The 15,827-nt window shown below is 37.1% G+C and overlaps 1 long non-coding RNA gene and 1 other non-coding gene across 2 annotated transcripts; both read right to left on the minus strand.

Annotated features, from left to right (window-relative positions):
- Positions 1 to 9,069: 9,069 nt before the first annotated feature.
- On the minus strand, positions 9,070 to 9,175 carry LOC145096563 (U6 spliceosomal RNA). Its single transcript, XR_013703938.1, has one exon. It is a non-coding gene; the product is annotated as a U6 spliceosomal RNA (small nuclear RNA).
- Positions 9,176 to 10,277: 1,102 nt separating this feature from the next.
- On the minus strand, positions 10,278 to 11,761 carry LOC145094481 (uncharacterized). Its single transcript, XR_013703375.1, has 3 exons — positions 11,617 to 11,761; positions 11,410 to 11,468; positions 10,278 to 11,094 (listed from the first exon to the last, which is right to left on the minus strand). It is a non-coding gene; the product is annotated as an uncharacterized LOC145094481 (long non-coding RNA).
- Positions 11,762 to 15,827: the final 4,066 nt, after the last annotated feature.

The following is a 15,827-nucleotide window of genomic DNA, read 5'->3' on the forward strand; positions in this document are numbered from 1 at the left end:
CGCTTCATGCCAGGCCACCAATAACTCGAACTCAAATCACGGTACATCTTGGTGGCTCCTTGGTGAATAGAAAAACGAGACTTATGAGCCTCCTCCATCACTGTCTGCTGAACCCCTCCGGACATCGGAACCCAAACCCGACCGTAACGGGACAACAATCCACGGCTATCCTGAACGAACCGGGCGCTTTCGCCCTTAATCCTCTCTAACTTCCAGTTCTCTGGTCTCATACCCTCAATCTGAGCATCCCTGACCAAACCCACCAGCGGGGAATCCACCGCCATCCTCATACACCTGGCTGGGGTTGAGGACCCAACTGACTTGCGGCTCAGAGCATCCGCAACCACGTTCGCTTTACCAGGATGGTAAAGGATCTCGCAATCATAGTCCTTGACCACATCCAGCCACCTACGCTGCCTCATGTTCAGGTTCGGCTGATCCATGATGTGTCTCAAACTCTTGTGATCCGTGTATATAGTGCAACGGACCCCGTACAGGTAGTGCCTCCAAATCTTGAGAGCGAAGACCACCGCTCCCAACTCAAGATCGTGCGTGGGGTATCTCGTCTCATGCGGCTTCAACTGCCTCGATGCATAGGCTATCACTCATCCCCTCTGCATGAGGACTGCCCCTAAGCCTGTGATGGACGCATCATAAAATACCACAAAATCCTCAACTCCCTCGGGGAGTGTCAACACCGGCGCCTCTCATAAACATCGACGAAGGGTGTCAAATGCCCTCTGCTGCTCAGGGCCCCACCAGAAATCCACCCCCTTCCTTGTTAGATGAGTGAGAGGTACAACAATCTTGGAGAAATCACGAATGAATCTCCGATAATACCTTGCTAAACCCAAGAAACTCCTGATGTTTGCGGGGGATTTCGGAATCTCCCACTGCACAACCGCCTCCACCTTGGCCAGATCGACCAAAATCCCCTCCTGGTTAACAAGATGTCCGAGGAACTAGACCTCTCGCAACCAAATCTCACACTTCGAGAACTTGGCATATAGTCGTTCTCGCCGCAGAACCTCGAGCAGCTCCTTGAGATGCTCCTCATGCTATTCTCGGGTCTTGGAATATACCAAGATATCATCTATGAACACAATAACCGAGCGATCGAGCATCGGTCTACAGACTCGGTTCATCAGATCCATGAACATCGTTGGCGCGTTGGTGAGTCCAAACGGCATCACTACGAACTTGTAATGACCATAATGAGTCCGAAACGCGGTCTTCTCCACGTCTTCCTCCCTCACCCTGACCTGGTGGTATCCTGATCTCAAATTAATCTTGGAAAACCAAGATGCACCCTGCAGCTGATCGAAAAGATCGTCTATCTTCGGGAGCGGATAACGGTTCTTCACCGTTAACTTGTTCAGTTCCCTATAGTCAATGCACATCCTACGCGAACCGTCCTTCTTCCTGATGAAAAGGATCGGTGCTCCCCAGGGTGAACTACTCGGACGAATAAACTGCTTACCCAGCAACTCCTGCAACTGAGATGATAGCTCCTGCATCTCAGGCGGTGCCAAACGGTACGACGCCTTGGCGATAGGGGCCGCACCTGGCACTAGATCAATCCTGAACTCAACCTGCCTCACCGGAGGCACTCCAGGTAACTCCTCCGGAAACACATCAGCAAACTCTCTAACCACCGGGACCTCTGAAACTGAGAGCTGCTCTTTAACCCGCGTATCTACCACATACGCCAAATAACCGGCACACCGGTGTTGAATATACTGTCGAGCCCTGGCTGCCGAAGAAAACCCTGATCCCAACCTGGTGCCCTCACTATATACTACCAGTTCTCCCCCACTTGGGGTTCGAACCACCACCCGCTGTCCCTCACAGTTGATCATGGCGCCAAAACGGCTAAGCCAATCCATCCCTACAATCACGCATACATCCCCCATGGGGATAGGAATCAAATCTATTGGGAAGGACACCCTGAAAATCTCCAACTTGCATCCCCGGTAGACCGAAGAAGCAGAAACCCCGTGCTCGTTGGCGATCGAAACTCGCAGCGAACACTCAAGATCATCTATCGGGACACTAAACCCCCTATTGAAAGTCTGAGATACGAACGACCGACTCGCCCCCGAGTCAAATAAAACCAAAGCAGGCAAATAATTTACTAGAAACGTACCTAATCACAGGTACAATCCATAAACATAACACAAATACAATAATTGAGACAGAGAATAAAAACATACCAGCAACCACATCCGGTGCTACCTTGGCCTCCTCGGCCGTGAGCTGGAAGGCACAACCCTGAGCCTTCGGAGGCTCCACCTTGATTGGCCTCCCATATCCAATCCTTACAGTAGCTGGCGCGGAACCCGGCGCCGACTTGGCGGTGAGCTGCAGACAGTTGGTCTTCACGTGACCAACCTAATGACAATGGTAACAAATCCTCATATCTGCGGGAGGGGCGGACTGACGGCAGTCCCTAACATAGTGCCCCTCCTTGCCACATTTGTGGCACCCACCACCTGCTCTACAAACTCCCGAATGAACCATGCCACACTTTCCACAAGTTCGGCTCTGCTGACCCCTAGACCATGTATCAGCGGTCTTAGACCGCTTAGGCGCTGGCTGAGACTGTGCCGGTGCCTGACGCTGCTCCTTCAGCTGCAGCTCTATCTCCAACTCACGCCGCCTCGCAACTTCCTGTAGATCCAGGAGGGTATCACAACGCTGTGTAGCCACAAACGGCCGTATATCCGTCTTGAGCATACTCAGATAACGAGTCATCTGAGACTGCTCTGACACAAACTCCGGGAAAAACATAGCCATCTCAGTGAACATCCGAGTAATCTCCATCACAGACTCCCCATCCTGTCTTAATGTCAAAAACTCCTGAGCAAGCCGCTCCCGTTCCACGCGCGGAACGTAGCGGGTGCGAAACATATCCCAGAACTGCTCCCAAGTAATAGCAGCCCGCTAATCATCAGAAAATGAACATGTCGTCAATCTCCACCAGTCCTTTGCCCCGAGCCTAAGCAGGTTCAGAGCACACCCGACCTTCTGGTTAGCAGGACATGAGCACGTGAAGAAACAATCCTCCACGTCAGACAACCACCGCATTGCTCTGATCGCATCCTGTGTACCATCAAATGTCGGGGGCTTCGTATTATCGAAGTCCCGGTACTAGAAAGCCCTGCCGGCTCCTCCTCCAACCCTTGTCGCAGTTACAACCGAAGTGGTTGCAGCGGCTGCTGTCTCTGCCAGAGCTGCATATCGCTCATCAAAATATTCAACCATCGCGGTCTTGATCGACCCAAACATCTCTAGTATCTGCGCTCGGAAAGTCGCAGCGACCTCATCGTGCAGAATCTCCCGGATCCTGGCATCTAGCTCCTCATTCCCTATTTGAACCACAGGCTCAAGTGCTACCGACACCTCTAACCCTCCGTCTCCCGACCCTGACCCTGATCCGGATCCCGATCCTGATCCGGACCCAGCAACAAAACGTCTCGTCACCACCATACTGAAAGGTACACTCAAGACATCATATAAACAACATAATATCGGGAGACCAAAACCCACAAATCCTAGGGGTTGTGACTTCCTTGCTACGCGTATGGGTTTTGTGCTTTCAGTAGTATGGGCCCATACTGCCTTCCACACCTACCCATATTTGTCTCAAGTATCACCACAACGCCCTAATACTATACTCAACATAATGTGCACTCAACCTTCACTACTAGGGGACATCGCTTATCTCACAACTGATCCCACATCTCTGCACAACTCACACATCCATGGAACTTCCATCAGCCCCTGCAGCGCTAGTGTATGCTAGCCGCACATAACGCTGGACTTGATAGACTTTCGAATATCCAATCCTACCCTAAGGTCGAATCTGACATTCTCAGACTATAAGATCTTGAGCATACACAGTCGTGATGCATATACTAAACATCTACAGTTATGATGTCAATTCCATATACAAGAAACCCTAGGCTAATATGTATCATATAATCAGGCAAATCTATCATGCGATTCCTGAAGATCCCTAGCCTAGCACTAGCATGTTGTTCTAACATATCAGAATATCAAATAACTGTATGGTATTTTGGGGTTTACTTACAGGCTTCGGCTGATCGTACCCTCTGCATCCTCCATCCTTTATTTTGAAAACCATTTTTAAAACTTACTTTCCGAAAATCTCCTTGATTTGAGACTGGATTCACACGAGTGTTCCTCCAATTCACTCAAACCAAGGCTCTAATACCAACTTGTAACATCCATAAATTTTACGTCAAATTTAAACTTTTCAATCATAAATAAAAATCAAATAGTATCGTTTACAAAAATGTTTTCAAATCAATAACCATCAGAGTGTCCCAAAATCATAACATAAGGATGACGAGTGGTACGGTCACGCCTTCGCCTTGCCATGATCTCCTGAAGCACCTGAAACAATAAACTGAAAACTGTAAGCCGAGGGCTTAGTGAGCTACCTCCAAAATACCAATACCATACTGACAATGCCATATCAGTAACAATCAATCAATCAACATACATACTGGGCCATTGGCCTGACTGGACCGCCCTACTGGGCCTACAATCTATTTGAATCTATCCTGAGCCTTCGGCATGACTGGTCCGCCACGTGGGCCTGCAACCTCCCCATACCGCTCATAGGGTATGCTGGCCTTCATCACAAAGCAGGACCGCCTCAACCCAACCAGCAAGAAAATAACCATGTGTGCGTAACTATCATATACTGGCATATACAAACATCAAACATATCTATCTCACTAATCATCAATCATAGAATTCTCTCGTAACTAGAGTACCGACCTAGCAAGTCACTAACATACCAATCCTTACGGATCATAAGAGCATAACATACTGTCTACCTTGATTCCGATCTAACAGATCATAACCACATGTAGCATACCATAACAATAACAACTAAAGGGTCGGCCTTGGTGTCGTAGACCCTATCGATATAGTGAGGATAACTCACCTTGCAGATGTCGACTCGGAAGATAAACTCCAACTCTCTCGGATCACTTGACACAGGCTCCACCACCTATGATCATAGTACAATATACTCATAAGTCCTTAAGCTTATAAGGTACTCCATAACCCACTAGTCAACCCCTGATCAAAGTCAGAGTCCGCAGTCAAGGTCTACATTCCATTTAACCCCAACTCGGCGAGTACCCTCGGCTACTCGCCGAGTTCCTTGAAGCACATTCCAACTCGTTGAGTCATCAGGGTGACTCGTCAAGTTCCTTCGATTCTCGTTCAAACTTTAAGGACACCCGTCGAGTTCCCTCCTTACTACTCGACGGATACACACGCATACACATCCTAGGGAAAACTCATCCGACTCGCCGAGTTGTTCATCCAACTCGTCGAGTTCACGACCATCTTCATGTGACTCACCGAGTCAACCTTGCGACTCACCGAGTCCATTCAGTCCTTTTTCCATACAGGCCTATTTTGAGCCATGCAGCGGCTCTAAATCACAGATCCAAGCTTCTAGGGCATTCTTTTCACGTAAAGTTGTAAACTTTACGTGCATGCATAGCTACAAAGGTTCTAAATGCCAAATTTAAGCTCTTAATGGGGCTTCATGCCCAAGAGGGACCTCAATCACGACCAACACAACAACTTTATGATTCTAAAATTTAAGGAGGGTCCAGATCTGAAGTTACAACTTTAGATCTAGCCCATAGCCCACCTTATCAACCTCAAAATCCATGAAAACCCCCAAAACTCAACAAAAAGGAAAAAGGGAAGTAAGGATGTCAACTTGATACCTCCAAGGGATGCTAGTTGTGGTAATTTCTGCTTCCCACACCTTCCTTGCTTCAATTCCTTAGCACTTCTAGCTTTTCTCTTATTGCTAACCTTCTTTCCAAGCTTAAGACACACCAAAATGGAATACCACATGAATTAGGGTTTTAAGGAGCTCTCAAAGACTGCAAAGAGGCAAAAGGAGGCTGAGGCTCCTTTAAATAGAGGTGCAACCCCGAGATTTAGGGTTTCATCTGCCAACTCCTACTCGCCGAGTCCCAATATGGACTCGTCGAGTAGGTCACTTAACACGCGATCCCACCTTGCTGCTACTCGACGAGTAGGTCAACCAACTCGTCGAGTAGAGCTTAACCCAATAAATCTTATTTAAACAATACCTGAGAATCGGGGCGTTACAACTTGTCACCATAATTTGATTTCCATGTCATCTCTATGTTTCGAGCCATATTGATCTCTTTACCTATGCAACATGGTCATGATTTATGTAACATCAATGTCATTAGAAAATGATAATAGTTTTTTAAAAATGTCCCTCAAAAATCTTTTCATATTTAAAATCTCGTTACTTTTAAAAATGCAAAGATAAGTACATATAGTAACAAGTTATAAATACATATAATAACAAGTGATACATAACATACATCTCCTCGAAAATCTTTTCATATTTAAAATCTCATTACTTCTAAAAATACAAAGATAAATATGTAGAGTAAAAAGTTATAAATACACTAATTAATAACCCGTGAGAACCTAAGTTATAAAATTAATTAAACTTTCATAGTAAAAACTTAAATTTATTACTCAATTCTTTCGAATAAATTATTTTAAATAAATTATTAATTAAGATGTATTTTTTTAGTTATATAAAACTATAATCGTTGATTTAAATAAATACATGAAATTACATCACCTTATAATACATATTAATTTTATTTTATTTTTTATTCTAATGTTATTAATTTAATGTAATTAGAGTGTGAAATTTAAAATGAAAAATTAATTATTTTTAATTTAATGTAATTAGAGTAGGAAATTTAAAATTTTGAATTTTAAATGAAGAATTAATAGGTTGACATATGGCATGATAGGTAACATATAATATTGTTGAAGATTTCTAATATCGTGACACTTGAAAATAGGAAAATAAACTTATTTATTTATTAAAATAGGGATATAATAACAAGTGATATTTACTAAAATATCATGTACTTACATCAGTAGCTTGTGAATGAAGCTTCTTGACTTCTTTAAAATGCCCCTTGATCTCCTATAAGTCATAAAAATAAAGTATGACACCCATGAAACTCTACAAGTAAATCTACTTATAAATTTCCCAATTAATGGGCTCATACGACCTTGAAAAAAAAATTATAAAAGGGTACAAGGTTGATGCACAACCATACACACCCCTAATCTATTTGAACATATAACCATATTGCATAAGGTTCTCCTTCATGCACAAACTCACAAAAAAAAAAAAAAAAAAAAAAAAAAAAAAAAATCAAGTATGAGGATGCACTCTCAAATAAAAATCTCCCCCAAATCTTTTTGTCAAGTCTCTGACCACCTTTACAACTTTGATACACAGCCTTACTGCCTTACAACTCCTACATACGAATGTACAAATTAGCGCATGGCCTTAAAAAAGATATGCATATACATACACCTTAATCATCGTCCTCAATGTTACTAAAGTCCCTTGTATAGTTGTATGTATATCTCTTTGCCATTTAGGTAGTGTTTGGTACATGGAATTAGACTAGACGGAATAAAACAAAAACATCTTAAATTATGTTTGAAACTGTTAAAACATATTGTCTGTTTTAATTTATTTTTCATATTATATACATAGTATAAGGGCATGTATGTAAATATTTGTATTATTTATAGTTGTTAATGAAATACAAATCATAACGAGAATTATTCCACAAACCATAGCAGCGCAGTTGGAACCATCAAAGCATATTGTATAATTTAGTTTACATTTCATATTATATATATATATATATATATATATATATATATATATATATATATATATATATATATATATATATATATATATATAGTAAAAGAGCTAGTATATAAAATTTTGTATTATTTATAGTTGTAAATACAATGTAAAACCGGGATGATGACTTAGGAGGGTAATAAGGTTTTCAGTTTGTACGTATTTGGTCACTAAGATTTTTTTTATGCGTATTAGACCAATATGGTTGTTATTACCGTTTAGAAATAGTACTTTTACTTGTTTATATATATATATATATATATATATATATATATATATATATATATATATATAGTAAAAGAGCTATTATATAAATTTTTGTATTATTTATAGTTGTAAATACAATATAAAATCGGGATAATGACTTAGGAGGGTAATAAGGTTTTCAGTTTGTCCGTATTTGGTCACTAAGGTTTTTTTTTGTGCATATTAGACCAATATGATTGTTATTACCGTTTAGAAATAGTCATGTTACCGGTTTTAACGGTAAAAATGACTATTTCTAAACGGTAATAACAACCATATTGGTCTAATACGCACAAAAATAACCTTAGTGACATAATATGGACAAACCGGAAACCTTATTACCCTCCTAAGTTATTAACCCTAATTATTTAGAAAACATGCTTGCTAATCAATGTGACTGATTTGTTTAACTGAAAATAGTTGCTTCCATTTAAACTTATCTCACAACCCTTTCAGAACTTCTAAGTCCAAAAACTCATATGATTGATGGTCTCCATTACATAAATATGCAACATTTTATCAATAACTTCTTTTTTGTCATTTAAATGTTTACATGAACACATCCATATGTACAAAAACAATCTCATTTTGATACCTCCCATCAATGTCTACATTTGATAACAAATGGAAATGTAAAACCAACAGGGACTTGCAAAGGATGTCTATTATCAATTATTTTATAAAAAGTAAACCACAACATGAACTAAGAAACTGAATTTGCAAAATGAATAAAAAAATCAGCACATAAACAAACACATACAGACTATATACAACACATAAACTGAATTTTATAAAGCATGAAACTTAATGACAGGAAAAATAAAAAACTTAAAGGAGACTTTATAGAAAGAAAGATCACCCTTACTTGCCTCAAATAGTTTAAGACATCAACAAGAAGATCAATATGACCATAGAATCCACATGTTGTCTGATCATGACTTCAGTAGATGAACTACTGAAACGTAAGAATTGCAATTGAACTCTATTAGCATTTGAAAAGGGAATTAGGGTTCCAGAGAAGACGACGGAGGGTTAAAAATTTTTTGGACCATTTCTCAATTTGTGTGTGTCATCCTTGTGCAGGGGCTATGCTAATCTTCTCTGTATCGTTCCAATTTTATCGAATGTCCCCAAAGGGACGACTATAGATGAAGACCTTCGTCATATAGAGGAGTAGCAGGTTATATGGGACGACGCGAGTTCTAAACGAAGTAGTTTACTGTTGATGGTCATATATTCTCAATGTTTTTAAAATTAGGGTTAATGACTTAGGAGGGTAATAAGGTTTCCAGTTTGTCCGTATTAGGTCACTAAGTTTTTTTTTGTGCGTATTAGACCAATATGGTTGTTATTACCGTTTAGAAATAGTCATCTTACCGGTTTACTTTATATCAAATGAAATTATCATTCACATTTACTTTATATTTTAGACAATAAAAGTTTCAACATATGTGAATTAAGTTACTAAAAAAACAAAAAGACTTGACTGATCTATTGTTTAGACCTTACAATCTTGTTTTACGACTTCAAGCGGCTGAATCTGTATGCAACAATAATTAAGCTTCTTGGAACCATATACATATTGCATATATTTAGGTAGTGTTTGGCAAATAATGAATTCACTGGTGGAATCGTTGAATCTATTGATGACATAAAAGAAACCTCTACAATTAAAAGAAAATTATACATTTTACATAACATATATAAACTTTATATTAATGAAATAAAGAAACCAATATAAACCTTTTAAGAGAACCCAACTTTAAGTTTTGACTTTCCATACAAGTTTTCTTTTCCAGAACCGCCGAACAAAACTTCTCCATTCTAATGTATGTAGAAATGGCATCTGAATCAACATGAGAGCATGTTAAAAACTTAAATAAACGTATTAAATAAGAATATACAAGCAGTGATAAGATACATATTATGATCTAGCAGAAAGGTGTATTTCACTTAAGCATTTTGACAAAACTTAAGTATTTCACTTAAGCATTTTGGCGTACATGTAACCTGTGCAGCTTCAAGTTTCCCTAATATAACATATAAGCTATAAAAATAATAATTATTAATGAAAACATTAAATTTTCAATAAATTTTGAAGCATTACACCATTAGAAGCACATGTTATCCGCTACTTATAATCTGATCATCACCAAAAATGCAATCCCGGAAGAAATAAGTAAAGAAACAAAACTCCATCTTTCTAAAAAGAGATTATCAAGAATCTGTTACTTACCATATATAGATTTGGATCTTCATTTTTTTAAGATCTGCAAGAAATAAGCAAAGAAAAAAACTCTTTCTAACCATACAAATAGATAGCTAAAATAAGAAGTAACAAATAATAGCTTAATTTTTTTAAGCTGAATCATTTCTTGAAAAATAAAAGTAAAAATATATAAAATGGGGCTTTTAATTTCACAACCTAATAATATGGTTGACCAGAACCACGAGTCAACTGGTCAACATTTGCATTTTCCGTCCACGACCTTGTTTCACAGCATACCTGATCCATTCCACAAACCACAACTATGTGTCCTATCACCACCACACTAATTTTTCAGAACATCAAAAGCTTTTAAAAAAATCTACCCAGTTAGAACAATGATCCAAATGCAAAGCAAGTGTCACTGCTGTAATTGAGTAGAAATGAGAGATATATGATATACCAAACTTTTTGTGTCTGACTTTGTGGCCTAAACAAAATACAAATTGAGCATTTTGAAAAGCTTCAAGATGTAGCCATTGAATGAGCCTCAAGCTTTGAAATTTGGTCATGTAATTCAGATGCCAACGAATAAATTTATTCTTAATTGCATTTTACAAGTCCCCTCTGTAGGATAAGAAATATAAAAAACGAAAATGAATAATAAATAACAACAAAAAGTACAAAAACTTTAGAATTTTGTATCAGATAAACGCCAATGAAGATTTAAAAAAAAGATGACATTATAAGAAAATAACCGCATACACAGCAAGCTTAATCCGCTATCTTGAGCTTCACTTTTATTAGATAATCCCATTTTTATTTCCTATTGCTTAATCACTTCAACTTCAACCTTTTATAGAAAATAATTAGAACAGTAAGTCAATGTATGTCATTCATATGCTCATGAAAAATTGCAAAGGTTTTTTTTTCAAAAGTTTATAAAGTTTTACATATTTGATTGTGATCATCATTAGAAACAAATTGATAATATTGATTTGGATCCAAAATTTTGATTAAATTTGTCGCTATGAATGGATGCTTTTGATATATTCGACATAGTGACACAAATCCTTAAGGTTTTGTTTGGTTGAATGGAATGGAATTAAATAACAAAAGAATTAGAATGAAATGAAATGGATAAGGTAACAGAATAAGATTATCAAACCTCATTGAGTTTGTTCTGAATTGCTTTGCAATATCATACTCTTCCAAATTCAATGCATACTACAATAACAGAAGATGTAAAACTTTATAAGAAAACTCGTTTTCTTATTAAACTAAGATACTTAAAGATACCTAATCTTTAAATTTAACAATAACAATACAAAGATTAAAGCATGTGAAAACCAGTACTATAGTATCCAAATCCAACCTGGTAAAAGAAACAGGTGTTTTGAGCAATGTCTCTAATTCGAGTTAAAGAAACAGATGCTTTGATTTCTACTTTCACACATATTACATGGATGAATTTTGTGTATTACAAGCAAACCCTGCACATTGTTAAACAAAAGCATTTGGTATATAGATTAGAGATATATCTATCGCCAACAAAGAAGAAAGCACATGCCAAAAATACCCTAGAATGAATAAAATTAGGTAAAATTAAAATTGAACAAAATCCAATAAGCGATTAATACTCAAACTTAAATTAGTTAAAAAAATGAATAAAAGCACATAAAGAATACCCTAGAATGATCGACTTTGGGGAAGATATTGAGGATATCGTATTCATCAAATCAAAGCATCAACGAGAGAGAGAGAGAGAGAGACCGAATGTTTAGAAATTAGCATTCATACCTATGGTGGTGGTGATGGTGGCGGATGCGGATTAACATTCGTTCGGGATTGGCGAGAGAAAGACCGAAGGTTTAGGAATTGAAATTCAGTGCACACATTAGGGCTTGATGAGAGAAAAAGATAAAGAAACGACATAAGGAACGAAAATTGAGAAAAAGAATGGAATTATATCACTTACGTTTAGATCATCAACCAGAGAAGATTACTCCATATCAATTGTTGATTACGCGTACATGAAATGACAAAGAAGAAGGGAGTTAGGGATTTTGAAATCAAATCCATAGCTATTCAAAGGTACCGAGATTTGGGGCTAAGATTTTGAAGGATTAACATGGAAAGTAACCAATTTATGCATAAGATTTAAAATTCAAATTCCAAAAATCAAATCTTCTAAGGTGTAATATGTGTGAGGGGTATATTTGGTACTTCACTTTGGTTTAGAAAGGTTTAGGAGATGCCACGTGGCAAAAAATGTACTGTTTTATTATAACAGGGTATATATATATATATATATATATATATATATATATATATATATATATATATATATATATATATATATATATATATATACACCACGTATTATGGGAAGTGCTAACAACCTCCTTTCATCCTTTGACATCCATTAATTTACCAATTTTTTAGATTTATGTAATTAAGTAATATAGAATTAGAAGGGAATATTACAGACAATTACAGATGATTATACTTTTATACGTTGTCTCATTGCCTAAGAATCTTATGGATAATTTTATTTAATGTTTAAGATATGCTTATATAATCAAAATGGAAATTATAAAAGTGATTCGTTGTTAATTATTTTCAATCAAATATATCCTTTTTTTAGTTTTAGTGTTTTTTAATAAGTACAATAAGTGATTCAGTGAAACTACAAATCAATATTATTGTTAAAAACGCACTCTCTTTCCTTTAGTTGTATCCAATGTTATAAAAAATCTTTCAATCATTCCTAAATTTTGACCGCCAATCATGCCTTGACACATGCATTTGCGTCCCATTACAATAAAATATACTGTGTTATAAAACATAATTCTGGCAACTGTTGGTCAATTTTTCTGTGATATATGATATATAGGTGAATTACATCAATGTATTTAAAACAATTTAAGATATATAAACATTTTAAGAAATTTGAATTTATAAGAAAATTAAAAAAATATTGAATTATTAAAATTAAAGTGTTTTTTTTTTCTTTTTTAAATTTAAACAAATAGTTTAGATGAATAACCAAAGCAAATTAATGAGATTTTATTTTAAAAGTTTGAAAATATAAGGAAAGTCTATTAATGAAATTGATATGCACTTATTATTAAATTTAAATATCATATAGAATTTAATAAAATAGGAAAACCACAAAATTACATATGGAATAAAAATTAATTCAAAATAACCACAAAATAAATGTGACAAAATGAATGAAAATATAACAATTGGCAAATAAAACCTTTATTTATCAGAGAAGATATTTTACGTCACCGTTGGCCAATTTTTCTGTCATATATGTTATATATTTTTGATGTACAATCTAACAAGTAACAACTGAAAAAGTGAATATGTGGCTGTTATGTATCTAAGTTTAGGTGTAGAACCTTTTAAATAATTTAGTTTTAAACAAAACAAATCCAAATTTATTTTCTCTAAATTCTATTTTAATAGAATACCATTGAATTGAGGTAACTTATGGAAAGAAAAAAATCAATTATATATCTTTTTAATTATAGAAAATCATCAAAGTTTATAGGAAAAGTAAAAAACTAATATTTTTTTAATGAATATAACTCAAACTTTTGGTCCTTTAATTGAAAACTATATCTAATGATTTGTGAAAACCTTGATTGAGTTTTGTATGTTCTTCTTTTATCTTTGTTCTATTAGTTTTTATTTAAATTTTGGTAGGCTTGAATAAATAGTCATAACTTTTGTAACGACCCAAATTTTCAAAAGAAAATTTTCATTTTCAGATAGTCAAAACACTTTCCATAAACCATAAAATCTCAATACAATTGTTTTCAAATTCTTAACAATAACAATATTATTCCAATCATCAGTGTCCCATAAAATGCCTGAGAGAGAGTGCATAACGCGCCATCAAGCATTGCACTTGCCCTTGGGCTCAGATGTACCTGAAACAAATCCACAAACTGTAAACTAATGCTTAGTGAGTTCCCCGGAGCATACCCCACATACAATCCACATAAACACATATCATATTAGCTATAACAGCTACATATACACATAAGCCATGCATACAACATATAGGGATGTCGTGGGCTCGTCCCCAGAGTCTTACTCCAGGATGCTATGGGCTCCCCACATGGTCTTACACCTAAGTGTCATGGGCTCTCCCATGCTCTTTAATAGGAAATCCATGAGCTCTCCACATGGTCTTACATCCGGTTGCCATGGGCTCTCCTATGGTCTTTTAGGAAAGCCATGGGCTCTCCCATGGCCTTCCATACAAGCATACCACATTTACAACTAGCATACTCCCTAGCACATAACCAAATATCATGCCTCATAATATAACTTCATATAGTGTACTAAATATCATAAAATGGGACGACCTTGGTGCCTTAGACCCATTAGTATGGTGAGGAGACTCACCTCTCGTGAATGCTGAACTGACAAGCTAAGATCAGATTAATCCCACGTGCTGCTCCAACTCAACAACTTATAATCATCATGTAATTGACTTGTCACAATCCCAAATTACCATAAATATCCTCAAAGTCAACCCTGGTCAAAGTCAAGGTCAACAGTCAATGTTGACCTCAACTCGTCGAGTGCATCCATCAACTCGTCGAGTTACCCGAGTTACTCTTCAACTCGTCGAGTTACCTATGTAACTCTTCGAGTTACTCAATGTTCAGAAGACCAAAAATCCATGCAGACCAAAAACCCCAATCCTTCACAGAAATCACTCGGAATCTCGAAAACGGGCAAACCCTACTCGACTCGTCGATTTGTCTAAGGGACTCGACGACTTCCTTCAGTCCTTTTTGTGTTCATACGTTTTTAAGCAATTCCAAAGTTCCAGATTGCAGATCTAGCCTCCTAAGGCATGGTTTCCACGTAAAGTTGCAAACTTTATGTGCATGCAAGCTCTTAATTGCCAAAACCAAGCTAAGGAAGGGGTTTTAGCCAAAGAGAAGGACCAAGCTTGATAAATTCAGCAACTTTATAATTCCAAGGACTTAGAGGAGTCCATATCTGAATATGCAACTCCAGATCTTACCCAACGCCCAAAATGATATTTCACATACTTGGAGAGATTCGGGAGAGATTTCATATTCTTGGAGAGATTTCTCATACAAAGAGAGATTTGGGAGAGATTTCACATACTTGGAGAGATTTGGGAGAGATCCTCGATTAAAGTGAGATAGAGTGAAAACGATTGAGAGAGGTTTCGTGTGTGACATTTGTGAGTGTCCGACTTCGCATAGTAAGGTCTGTAAACTCTGTTAAGCCTTGTTTAAGGATCTTACACACTCCCGATGAGTATGCAACATTGTTTTATCGGTTTGGCTTGCCACATACCACAGTTTTAGGTTAAGGAGATCTAGATGTACGCACTTTTCGATTTATGATCTCTCATTAGAATAGCAAGTTGTTTAGAAACTACATAACGTAAACTCTAGTAACCACTAACCACGGCAAATTGAGTCGAACGATTTGACTTGTTGACTTCAGTTGACTTTGACTTGACCGGAAATTGACGGTTGTCACAAAGACAATCAAGAACGGAAATAATATGAGAGAGTTATG

This window comes from Lactuca serriola, chromosome 3 (genome assembly GCF_051521515.1).
Source record: "Lactuca serriola cultivar US96UC23 chromosome 3, Lser_US96UC23_V15, whole genome shotgun sequence".
Taxonomy (NCBI): Eukaryota; Viridiplantae; Streptophyta; class Magnoliopsida; order Asterales; family Asteraceae; genus Lactuca; species Lactuca serriola.